The sequence below is a fragment of the Bos indicus x Bos taurus genome, chromosome 10 (assembly GCF_003369695.1).
Source record: "Bos indicus x Bos taurus breed Angus x Brahman F1 hybrid chromosome 10, Bos_hybrid_MaternalHap_v2.0, whole genome shotgun sequence".
Lineage (NCBI taxonomy): Eukaryota > Metazoa > Chordata > Mammalia > Artiodactyla > Bovidae > Bos > Bos indicus x Bos taurus.
Window position 1 is genome coordinate 93,185,047 of NC_040085.1, and position 12,521 is coordinate 93,197,567.

Here is a 12,521-nt window from a genome sequence, read left to right on the forward strand (position 1 = left end):
CACGTTGCAACTCAAGAGGAACACGAAACTTCACGCCAGGCCTCAAGGAAAACCACAGGATTCTCCCCTCAACTTGAGATGAGGTCCTTTCCTTCTGTAGCATCTCGAGAGAAAGCCCACGTTCCCTCTTGAAACTCGAAACAGTACTCAACACCCTTTATGCAACTCCAGCAGTTTTCCAACATACCCGTCCCCACTCGAGAGGAACACCGATTTCCCCAGCAGACCTCAATCTGAGCCCCTTTGCCCCTCCTCATCTCAAGATGAGGGTCGATTCCCCTGCTTTGTCTGAAAAGGAATCCCCACATTCCCGTCACACCTCAAGAGGAGGCCGGTCTCGCATTGAAACTCAACAGGAAGCCTCGTGGTTCATGCCACAATGCCAAAGACATCGATTTCCCCATCCACTCAAGATAAGGCCTGATGCCCCTAAACTGATTTGAATGGAACCACGAGGATCGAGTCACAGCACGAAAGGGCACTGACACCCCGATTGCATCCTCCAAAAAAAGCCACAGGTTCTAAATCCAACTCGACAAGAGGCCTGACACCCTATTTACAGCTCAAGGGGCAAGCCAAGTTCCATGCCTCAACACAAGACAAGGCCTGCCTCTCCTGTTCATACTCCACAGAAACCCCGAGATCGATGTCAGAAATGGTGAGGAACACTGAGGTTTCCGCCTCAACTCGAGATGAAGCCCTACTCATCCCTGCAGCGACTCAAGAGGAATCCCGAGGTCCCCCTAGCAACTCGAAAGCAGATCTGATTTCCCTGAGGAAACACGAGCGGGTTCCCCAGGTCCCCAAGCAACTCAAGAGGAACCCTTAGCTTCCCACCACACCTCCACAAAAACCACGAAATTTTCCCCTCCATGCGAGATGAGGCCCTTTTACGCTGCAGCGTTTCCCATGAAATCCCACCTTCCCTCTTGGAACTCGAAAGGGAACTTGACACCCTTTATAAAACCTCAGAAGCTTCCCGAGATACACGTCCCCCCTCGAAAGGAATGCTGAGCTTCCCGCCACAACTCAAGAAGAGCCCCGTTTTCCCCTCCTCAACTCGAGATGAGGGTCGATTCCCCTGCTTCATCTGGAAAGGAATACCAACGTCCCCATCGCCCCTCAAGAGGAGGTCGGTCTCAACTTGAAACTGGAGAGGAACCCGGGGGTCTTGCCACAATTCGAGATACATGGATTTCCCCATCCATTCGAGATAAGGCCTGGTTCCATTGCACCGATTCGAATGGAACACCGAGAATCAACTCACAACATAAAGGGAGGACTGATACCCTGGTTGCAAATTCGAGAAAACACCCAGGTCCCTAATTCAACTCGACTGGAGTCTGAAACATCTTTTACAACTAGAGAGGAAAGCAGAGTTTCATGCCTCAATACAAGTCGAGACCTGACTCCCTGTTTGAAACTGTAGACACACCCCAGGATCCACGTCAAAACAGGTGAGGAACCCTGAGGTTCCCACCTCAACTGTAGATGAGGCCCTCTTCCATTGCACCGACCCCAGAGGAATCCTGAGAGGCCCATCACAACTTCAAAGGATTCCTGACTTCCCAAAGGCACCATGAGAGGCTGAGGTCACCGTCACAACTCGAGGGAACCCAAAGTTTCCTGATGCAACTCGGGAAAGACCTTGAGATTCCTCCTTCAACGTGAATTGAGGCCCGATTCCCCTGCCATGACTGGAGGGCAAGCTCACGCTTCCCCCACAATTGGAATGGGTACTAGAATTTCCTGGGCAACATGAGAGGCTTCCTTATTTCCCCGTCATAACTCGAGAGAAACCCCAAACTTCCCACCACAAGTCGAGAAAATCCACTAGATTTCCACCGTCACTGCCAGATGAGGCTCTTCTTTTCCTGCAGGGCCTAAAGAGCAATCCCGAGTTCCCTCTCAAAACTACATAATAGGCGTGACTCCCTTTAGGCCACTCAAAGTGCTCCAGGAGATATCTGTCACAACTGGAGAGCAGAGCAGAGTGCTTTGCTTCCACTCAAGATGAGGCCTGACTCCCCAGGTGAACATTGAATGCAACCCTGAGATCCTTGTCTCCACTGGAGAGGAACACGGAGTTTCTGGACACAAGTCTAGATGAGGCCTATTTCCCTTGCAGTGACTTGCAAGGAATCCCGTGGTGCCTGTCACAACTCGAAATGAGACCTGGCTTCCCTGAGGTAATATGAGCAGGACCCTGAGGTTCATGTCACAACTTGATAGAAACCCCAAACTTCCCGCCAAGCCTTGAGGAAAACCATGGGATTCTCCCCTCAACCCGAGATGAGGCCCTTTCCCACTGCATCATCTTGAGAGAAATCCCACATTCCCTCTTGAAACTCGAAACGGTACTCAACACCCTTTATGCAACTCCAGAAGTTCCCCGACATACCCATCCTCACTCAAGAGGAATACCCAGTTTCCCGGCACACCTCAATCTCTGCCCCTTTGCCCCTCCTCGTCTTGAGATGAGGTTCGATTACCCTGCTTTGTCTAGAAAGGAATCCCGACATTCCTGTCACACATCAAGAGGAGGCCGGTCTCACAATGAAACTCGACAAGAACCCTCGTGGATCATTCCACAATGCCAAAGACACCAGTTTCCCTATCCACTTGAGATAAGGCCTGCTGCTCCTGCACTGATTTGAATGTAACCCCAAGAATCATGAATAAACATGAATAAGCATTAAAACCATCTTCAGTGAAAAATATCCATGTAGACAAGGCCACGCAGATCCCATATTCACCATGTCTGCTTTAAATCCATCAAGTTTGTCCAAATCACTGAAAATCTCAGTAACACTCTTTAAAAAAAAAAAAAGGATGGGAAGAAAAGATATATTCATACAATTTAACAATTGCTGAAATGGAAGTGGGGCTGTGGGTTACATTATACTGTAGAAACCATATGATTTCCTGATTTTGGAGACTATGTGCAGGTTCAGCAGGAGAATGCGCCCATTTTGGATAAAACACATAGAGTATTTTAGATGATGTGGCAAATGAGAGCACTTTTTCCCATTGCTAGGTGTTTTCTGTACATTTTAAATTCCTAGAAAGTAAATTATGTCTCAAAACAAACAAGTCAATACCATAAAAGAAAATCAGATTAGACAGGCATGAAACTTTTCTAGAGAGGTCAAGACTTACCCAGACGAAGTTCAAGGGAAGCTGTGATGCTCACTGCCCTTGAAGGAGTCCACATGGAATGAAGAAGTACTGTGGGAAGTCTATTAGTAACCACCATGCCTTGGGTCCTCTGGATGACCTATTGCAGGAGAAAGAGAGTTTACAAATAAAATTTTCCCCATAACTTCACAAAAAGTTGTTAGACTACATTCAGTAAAGTTGAATAATTTCTGATCAATTTACAATCATATAAAATAGTACAACTTACAATCCCAATCAACATACAAAAATTACTTGCCTTTCTATACACTAATAACAATCAGAAACAAAAATTAAGAAAATCCCACTTACAGTTGCATCCAAAAGAATAAAACATCTAGCAACAAACTTAATCAAGGACATAAAAGACCAGTAGTCAGAAAGCTAGAAAGCACTGATAAAGAAATCAAAGTCAAATAAACAGAAAACTATTCCATGCTCATGCACTGGAACAATGAGGAATTAAAATGTCCATTCCAACCAAAGCCATCAACAAATACACTGACTGCAATCACAAAATAATATTCAATGGCCTTTTTCAAAGAAATAGAAATATTCCTCATACTAGGCTGCTACTATTGAACAGGACCTTAAATGGCCAAGAAGACTCTGAGAAAGAAGAACACAGCTGGAGACATCTTGCTCTCCGACTTCAAACTACATCAGGAACCTGTAGTAACCACCACAGTGAGGAACTGGCAGGAAAACAGACACATGGACTCCAGGAAAGAATAGAGAGCCCAGGAATGAGCCCACATATACGTGGTCAGTTCATGAAAATCAAACCAGGAACAAGCAAAGAGGAAAGGACAGTCTACTTAAGAAACAGTGACAGGAAAACTGGCCACCTACTCAGAAGAACATCAGTGAAGGTCATCCTCTAGATCATCTAACAGAAATCTAACTGAAAACCTGCCATTTTGCACATGCAGCTCTTTCCCCCTGCCTGAATCCTGAGACGGACCTCCTGTCAGCGCTTAGCTGGACACAGGAAACGTCTACTTTGCCCTCATTTTTCCCTCTTGCAGTGCCTTCGTGCTGGCAGGCACTGAGGCAACCCCGCTCCTCTCAGCCAGGATGTAGCCCCATTAGCCAGGAGCCCGAATCCTGACGGCCCTGAAGAGACAAATCACCCGCCAGCTGGTCACCAAGCCCAGTCTGAAGGCAAAGGGTCCTGCGCCGGCGGGTCAGAGGGGTTTTGGCGCCCCCTGCGGGCCGCCAGAGAAGAGTGGGCAGCCCCGCGCTCACAAAACTCAGAGGGCTCACCCAGAAGCAGCTCTGCTGTGAGCACTCAGACTGGAAGCCCAAACTGAAATGGAGCAAAATAGCTCCATGACCCTCCTCAAAACATGGCTAAGGAACAATCACAGCCTGTGTGGAATGCAGCCATAAAAAAGAACACATTTGAGTCAGTTTGAATGAAGGGGATGAACCTAGAGCGTAATAAACAGGGAAGTCAGTCAGAAATAGAAAAACATGGAATCAAGAAGGATGGGTCTGACGAATCTGTTCACATAGCAGCACCGGAGATGCAGACATAGAGAAGAGACTTAAAGACAAGGGTGGGGAACAAGAGGGAGAGGGTGAGACGAATGGAGAGAGCAGCATGGATGCATGTACACCAACATTTGTAAATAGACAACCAGTGGGGATTTGCTGTATGATTCAGGAAACTCAAACTTGGACTCTGTAATAACCTAGAGAGGTGGGGATGGATGGGATGTGGGAGGGAGATTCAAGAGTGAGGGGACACACGTACACCTATGGTTAATTCATGTGGATGTATGACAAATCAAATCAATATTGTAAAGCAATGGTCTATTAACTAAAAATAAATAACTGTTTTAAAAAAAGGTGTAATAAACAGAAACACAAACTTTGCAACTAACACTGTAATTCAATTTAAAAAACTATAAAATTTGAGAAAACAACAAAAGATCTACATGACCTTTTGTCTGGTGATGAGTTCTAACACACAACAAAAAAAAAGCCAACTTACCAAATTAGGAATATAAATTATTTAAAACATTGACTTTTACAATTTTATACATTTACTCTCTGAAGGACCTCATTCGAGAGAACCAAAAGACAAACTGTTAAATGAACCACTTACCACCCACCCTTGCCAGGCAACAGAGTAGAGAAAACATTGCAGGAGTCATCTTACAACAGGAGGTCCTGGTAAGGAACAAGGAACTAACAATCTACCACCAACCAGGATTCTGGTGAGGTCAAAAAGAGATGGGAGACTGCAGTCCAGAGGTCCTACCAACTTCCCAAGATCCTCCTTGCTGGAATCCATCTTGGCTGAGTGATGCATGTGCCCCCAGGAAGGATCCCAATTCAGAATGACTGGCAAGAGACAAACCAGAAACTAACCCAATGACCATAAATCCTGAGACGGTGAGCCACGTGGCAGAGTAGTTCTCTCCATTTCCCTCACCCTCTGCCCTGGCAGCCCTTCCCAGTGAAGTCTCTCACTTGGACGGTACTCCTCTCCTCAGCCAATTCATTTCAAACTGTCAGATAAGAATCCACACTCAAGCCTTGGAAGGGACCCCACTTCCTTCATCAAAAACCACAATCCAGGAGAAAATATCTACCAAATGCTACCTTGTAGAGAAGGCAATGGCACTCCCTCCAGTATTCTGGCCTCAGAAATCCCAGAGACAGAGGAGCTTGGTGGGCTATAGTCCAACAGCAGGGCATTTCTGAGGGGAGGAGACAGTCCCAGGGAAGCTGAGGCACTCGCCAAAGGCTCCAGAACTTTGGATGACACAGCCAGAACTGTGGTTACCCCTCAAAACTCGAATGGTGACTTGACTTTCCTGAGGCAACATGAGCAGGTCCCTGAAGTCCCTGTCGCAACTCGAGAGGAAATCCAAGTGTCATGCTGCAACTCGTGAAACCCAGAGATTCTCCCCTCAACACGAGATGAGGCCCCTTTCCATTGCAGAGTCTCGAGAGAAATCCCACCTTCCCTCTTTAGCCTCGAAAGGGTACTTGACACTCTTCAGGCAACTGAAGAAGTTCCCTGACACATCTGTCTCCATTCAAGAGGTAGCCCAAGTTTCCCACCACAACTAAAGAAGAGTCCCGGTTTCCCCTCCTCTTCTTGAGATGAGGGTCCATTCCCTGTTTAGTCTGCAAAGGAATCCCGATGTTCCCATGACACACTTTGAGGAGGCCAGTCTCACATTGAAACTCGAGAGGAACTTCAGGGGTCATGCCACCATTCGAAAAGACCCTGATGTCCCCATCCACTCGAGATAAGGCCTCATTCCCCTGCAACGACTTGAATGTCACCCTGAGGATCAACTCACTACACAATGGAGGTCTGAGAGCCCAGTGGCACCTCTAGAAATAGTCCCTGATCCATACCTGAATGCGACAAGAGGCCTGACACCCCTTTGCCACCTCGGGAGGGAAGCGTAGTTCTATGCCCCAACACGAGACGACGTCTGACTCCCAGGGGAATCTCCATAGGGGTCCCGAGATCCCTGTCAGAGCTGGAAAGGAACCCTGAGTTTCCCGCCTCAACTGGAGATGAGGCCTTAGTAGCCCCCACCAACTCGAGGGGAATCCAGAGAGGCCCCTCACAACTCGAAAGGATTCCTGACTTCCCAGAGACAACACGAGAGGCTCCCTCAGGTCCCCGTGGCAACTGGAGGGAACCCACACTTCCTGCTGCAACTCGAGAAACACCTTGAGATTCCCCCTTCCATGCCAATTGAGGCCTGATTCCCGTGCCATGACTCCAGAGCATTCCCGTGCTCGCCCTCACAACTCGAATGGAGAATTGACTTCCCTGAGGCAAAACGAGAGGCTCCCTGAGTTACGAGACAAACCAGGACATGCCCCTGTCAATGCAAGATGAGGCCCTTTTCTCCTGCAGCACAGCAGAAGCAATCCCAGGTTCCCTTTCAAAACTCGAGAGAAAGCTTGACTCCCTTTATGCAACTCAAGGGCGCCCAGACATCCCCATCACACCTCGAGATGAAAGCCGAGTTTCCCGCCACAACTCAACTGGAACCCAGTGTGTCCTACCTCATCCGGAAATGAGGGCCCATTCCCTGCTTCAACTCAAGAGAAATCCTAACTTCTCCTCGCACCACAAGAGGAAGCCTGTGTCACCACTTGAAACTCGAGTGGAACCCCACGGATCTGGCTGCAAGGAAAAAGGTCGCTGAGTTCTCCCTCCGCTGCATATAAGTCCTGATTCCCCTGCATGGGCTCCAGTGGAACACCGAGTATCCCCTCACAACAGGATGGGAGGCCTGTCGCCCCTGCCTATCCTCTTGAAAAAGCCCAAATTCCCCACCTGAACTCGACCGGAGGCCTGACAGCCCTTTGACAACTTGAGACAAATGCAGAGTTCCATGCCTCAACAGCAGACGGGGCCTGACTCCTTAGTTGAACCCTAATAGGAAGCCCTAGATCCCAGTCGCCACCGGAGAGGAACACTGAGTTTCCAAACTGAACTCTAGACACTGCCCTATTCACCAGCAGCGACTCGAGAGGAATCCCAATGGGACCCTCACAACTTGAAAAGAGACCTGACTTCTCATAGGCAACACGAGTGGGTCCCTGAGATCCCCATTGCAACTCGAGAGGAACCCCACGCTTCCCGCCAAAACCCATGAACAACCACGAAATTCTCCCCTCAATGAGAGATGAGGCAATTTTCCACAGCAGTGTCTCGAGAGAAACCCCATGTTCCCTCTTGTAATGGGAAAGGGTACTTGAAACCCTTGATGCAACTCAGGTAGGTCCCCAATATACCCATCTCCAATACAGAGGAACCCCGAGTTTCACGCCACAACTCAAAAAGACTCCGTTTTCCCACTTCTCTAATCGAGATGAGGGTCGATTCCACTGCTTCGATAGGAAAGGAATCCCGACTTTGCTGTCGGCCCTCAGGAGGAGGCCAGTCTCCCCTTGAAACTCGAGCGCATCCCCAGGAGTTGTGCCTCAATTCGAAAAGACCCCGAATTCCCCATCCACTCCAGATATGCCTGATTCCCCTGCACAGACTTGACTGGAATCCCGAGGATCGACTCAAAACACAAAGGGAGGGGTGACGGCCCCGTGGAACCTCAAGAAAAAGCCCCAGAACCCTGTGTCCACTCGACAGGAAGCCTGACACCTCTTTGACACCTCAAGAGGGAAGTGGAGTTCCATGTCTCCACATGAGACGAGGCCTGACTCCCCTGTTGAAACTCCATAAGAACCCTGAGATCCATGTCAGAATTGAAGAGAAAGGCTGAGGTCCAGCCTCAACTCGAGATGAGGCCCTATGCCCTTGCACCGACGGGAGAGGAATCCCAAGACGCCCCTCACAACTAGAATGGAGACTTGACTTTCCTGAGGCAACATGAGTGGGTTCGTGAGGTCCCCATCACAACTCGAGAGGAACTCCAAGTGTCCTGCCACAACTCGAGAAATCCAGGAGATTCTCCCCTCAACGCAAGATGAGGCCCCTTTCCGCTGCAGAGTCTCGAGAGAAATCCCACCTTCCCTCTTGAGCCTCGAAAGGGTACTTGACACCCTTTAGGTAACTCAAGAAGTTCCCCGACAAACCCATCTACACTCAAGAGGAACCCCATTTTTCTTGCCACAACTCAAGAAGAGCCCCGGTTTCCCCTCCTCATCTCGAGATTAGGGTCCATTCCCCTACTTCATCTGCAAAGGAATCTCGAAGTTCCTGTCGCACATCAGGAGGAGGCTAGTCTCATCTTGAAACTCGAGAGGCACTCCAGGGGTCGTGCCACAGTTCAAAAAGACCCCGATGTCCCTGTCCACCCCAGATAAGGCCTCATTCCCCTGCAACAACTCATATGTCAGCCCAAGGATCAACTCATGACATGAAGGGAGGCCTGAGAGCCCCGAGGCACCTCTAAAAATAGCCCCTGATCCCTACCTCAACTCAAGAGGAGCACTGAAAACCCTTTTCCACCTCGAGAGAGAAGCAGAGTTCCATGCCCCAACACGAGATGACGTCTGACTACCCAGTGGAATCTCCATAGGGACCCCGAGATCCCTGTCAGAGCTGGAGAGGAACCCTGAGTTTCCCGCCTCAACTCGACATGAGGTCATAGTCGCCTGCACCAACTCGAGAGGAATCCCAAGAGGCCCCTCACAACTTGACAGGATTCCTGACTTCGCAGAGACAACATTAGAGGCTCCCTCAGGTCCCCGTGGCAACTGGAGGGAACCCACACTTCCTGTCACAACTCAAGAAACACCTTGAGATTCCCCCTTCCATGAGAATTGAGGCCTGATTCTCCTGCCGTGATTCTAGAGCACTACCGTGCTTGCCCTCGCAACTCGAATGGAGACTTGACTTCCCTGAGGCAACATGAGAAGTGCCCTGACCTTCCATGGTACCTGCAGAGGAACCCCAAGCCTCCCGCTGCAACTCGAGACAAACCACGATATTCCCCCGTCAGCACTAGTTGAGGCCCTTTTCTCCTGCAGCGCCTGGAGAGCAATTCCGAGTTCCCTCTCAAAACTCGAGAGGAGGCTGGACTCCCTTCATGCAACTCAAGGGGGCCCAGAGATCCCCGTCACACCTCATGATGAAAGCCGAGTTTCCAGCCACAACTCGAGAAGAGCCCCGTGTGTCCAACCTCATCTGGAGTTGAGGACCCATTCCCTGCTTCAACTCAAGAGGAATCCCAACTTCCCCTCGCACCACAATAGGAGGCCTGTGTGACCAATTGAATCTCGAGTGGAATCCAGTGGATTTTGCTGCAAGGGAAAAGGACGCTGAGTTCCCCCTCAGCTCGAGATAAGTCCTGATTCCCCTGCACCGGCTCCAACCGAACACCGAGTATCCACTCACAACCAGATGGGAGGCCCGTCAGCCCTGCCTATCCTCTTGAAAAAACCCAAATTCCCAGCCTGACTCGACTGGAGGCCTGAAACCCCTTTGACAACTCGAGAGGAATCCAGAGTTCCATGCCTCAACACCAGGCGAGGCCTGACTCCCTTGTTGAACCTTGGAATCTCCATAGGGTCCTCAAGACCCTGTCACCACTGGAGAGGAACACTGAGTTTTCAAACTGAACTCTAGACACGGACCTATTTGCCGGGAGCATCGAGGGGAATCCCAACGGGCCCCTCGCAACTTGAAAAGAGATCTGACTGCTCTGAGGCAACACGAGCCGGTCCCTGAGATCCCCGTTGCAACTCGAGAGGAACCCCATGAGTCCCGCTGCAACCCGTGAACAACCACGAGATTCTCCCCTCAACGTGACATGAGGCAATTTTCCAGAACAGTGTCTCAAGAGAAACCCCACATTCCCTCTTGAAATGGGAAAGGGTACTTGACACCCTTGATGCAACTCAGGAAGATCCCCGAGATACCCGGCCCACTAGAGGGAAACACCGAGTTCCACGCCACAACTCAAAAAGAGCCCCGTTTTCCCCCTCCTCTCATCGAGATGAGGGTCGATTCCCCCTCTTCATGAGGAAAGGAACCCCGACTTTGCCATTGGCCCTCAGGAGGAGGCCGGTCTCCCCTTGAAATTCGAGCGCATCCCGAGTTGTGCCTCAATTCAAAAAGACCCCGATTTCCCCAGCCTGATTCCCCTGCACGGACTCAACAGGAACCCCGGATATCGACTCAAAACACAAAGGGAGGGGTGACAGCCCCCTGGCATTTCGAGAAAAAGCCCCAGAACCCTGTGTTCACTCGACAGGAAGCCTGACACCTCCTTTACACCTGGAGAGGGAAGCTGATTTCAATGTCTCCACACGAGACGAGGCCTGACTCCCCTGTTGAAACTCCATAGGAACCCCGGTATCCATGTCAGAACTGAAGACGAACCCTGAGGTTCCGGCCTCAACTCGAGATGAGGCCCTATGCCCTGCACGGACGGGAGAGGAATCCTAGGAGGTCCCTCGCAACTCGAATGGAGACTTGACTTTCCTGAGGCAACACGAGCAGGTCCCTGAAGTTCTCGTCGCAATTCGAGAGGAACTCCAAGTGTCCGGCCGCAATTCGAGAAACTCAGGAGATTGTCCCCTCAACGCGAGATGAGGCCCCTTTCCACGGCAGAGTCTTGAGAGAAATCCCACCTTCCCTCTTGAGCCTCGAAAGGGTACTTGACACACTTTAGGCAACTCAAGAAGTTCCCCGACATCCCCATCTCCACTCAAGAGGAAGCCCTAGTTTCCTGCCACAACTCAAGAACAGACCCAGTACCACTAATCATCTCAAAATGATAGTCCATTCCCGTGCTTCATCTGCAAGGGATCCCGACGTTCCCGTCGCACATCAGGAGGAGGCTGGTCTCACCTGAAATTCGAGACGAACTCCAGGGACTGTGCCACCATTCTAAAAGGCCCCAATGTCCCCGTCCACTCTAGATAAGGCCTCATTCCCCTGCAATGACTCGAATGTCACACCAAGGATCAACTCCTGACATAAAGGGAGGACTGAGAGCCTGGAAACACCTCTAGATATAGCCTCTGATCTTTACCTCAACTCAACAGGAGGCCTGACACCCCTTTGCCACCTCAAGAGGGAAGTGGAGTACCATTCCCCAACACGAGATGACGTCCGACTCCCCAGGGGAATCTCCATAGGGACCCCGAGATCCCTGTCAGAGCTGGAAAGGAACCCTGAGTTCCCGCCTCAGCTCAAGATGAGGCCCTAGTTGCCCGCACCAACTCAGTGGGAATCCTGAAGGCCCCTAACAACTCAAAAGGATTCCAGAGAAAACATGAGAGGCTCCCTCAGGTCCCCGTGGCAACCAGAGGGAACCCACACTTCCTGCCGCAACTCGAGAAAAACCTTAAGATTCCCCCTTCCAGGCAAATTGAGGCCTGATTCCCCTGACGTGACTCCAGAGCACTCCCGCGCTCACCCTCGCAACATGAATGGAGACTTGACTTCCCTGAGGCAACACGACAGGCTCCCTGAGCTCCCGGTGTTACCTTCAGAGGAACCCCAAGCCTCTCTCCACAACTTGAGACAAACCACATGATTCCCTCCTCAACGCGAGATGAGGTCCTTTTCTCCTGCAGCGCCTGGAGAGCAATCCCGAGTTTCCTCTCAAAACTCGAGAGGAGGTGACTCACTTCATGCAACTCAAGGGGGCCCAGAGATCCCCGCCACAACTCGTGAGGAAAGCCGAGTTTCCCACCACAACTCGAGAAGAGCCCCGTGTGTCCAACCTCATCTGGAGATGAAGGCCCATTCCCTGCTTCAACTCAAGAGGAATCCCAACTTCCCCTCACACCACAAGAGGAGGCCTGTGTCACCAATTGAATCTCGAGTGGAACCCCGTGGATCCTGCTCCAAGTAAAAAGGATGCTGAGTTCCCCCTCAGCTCGAG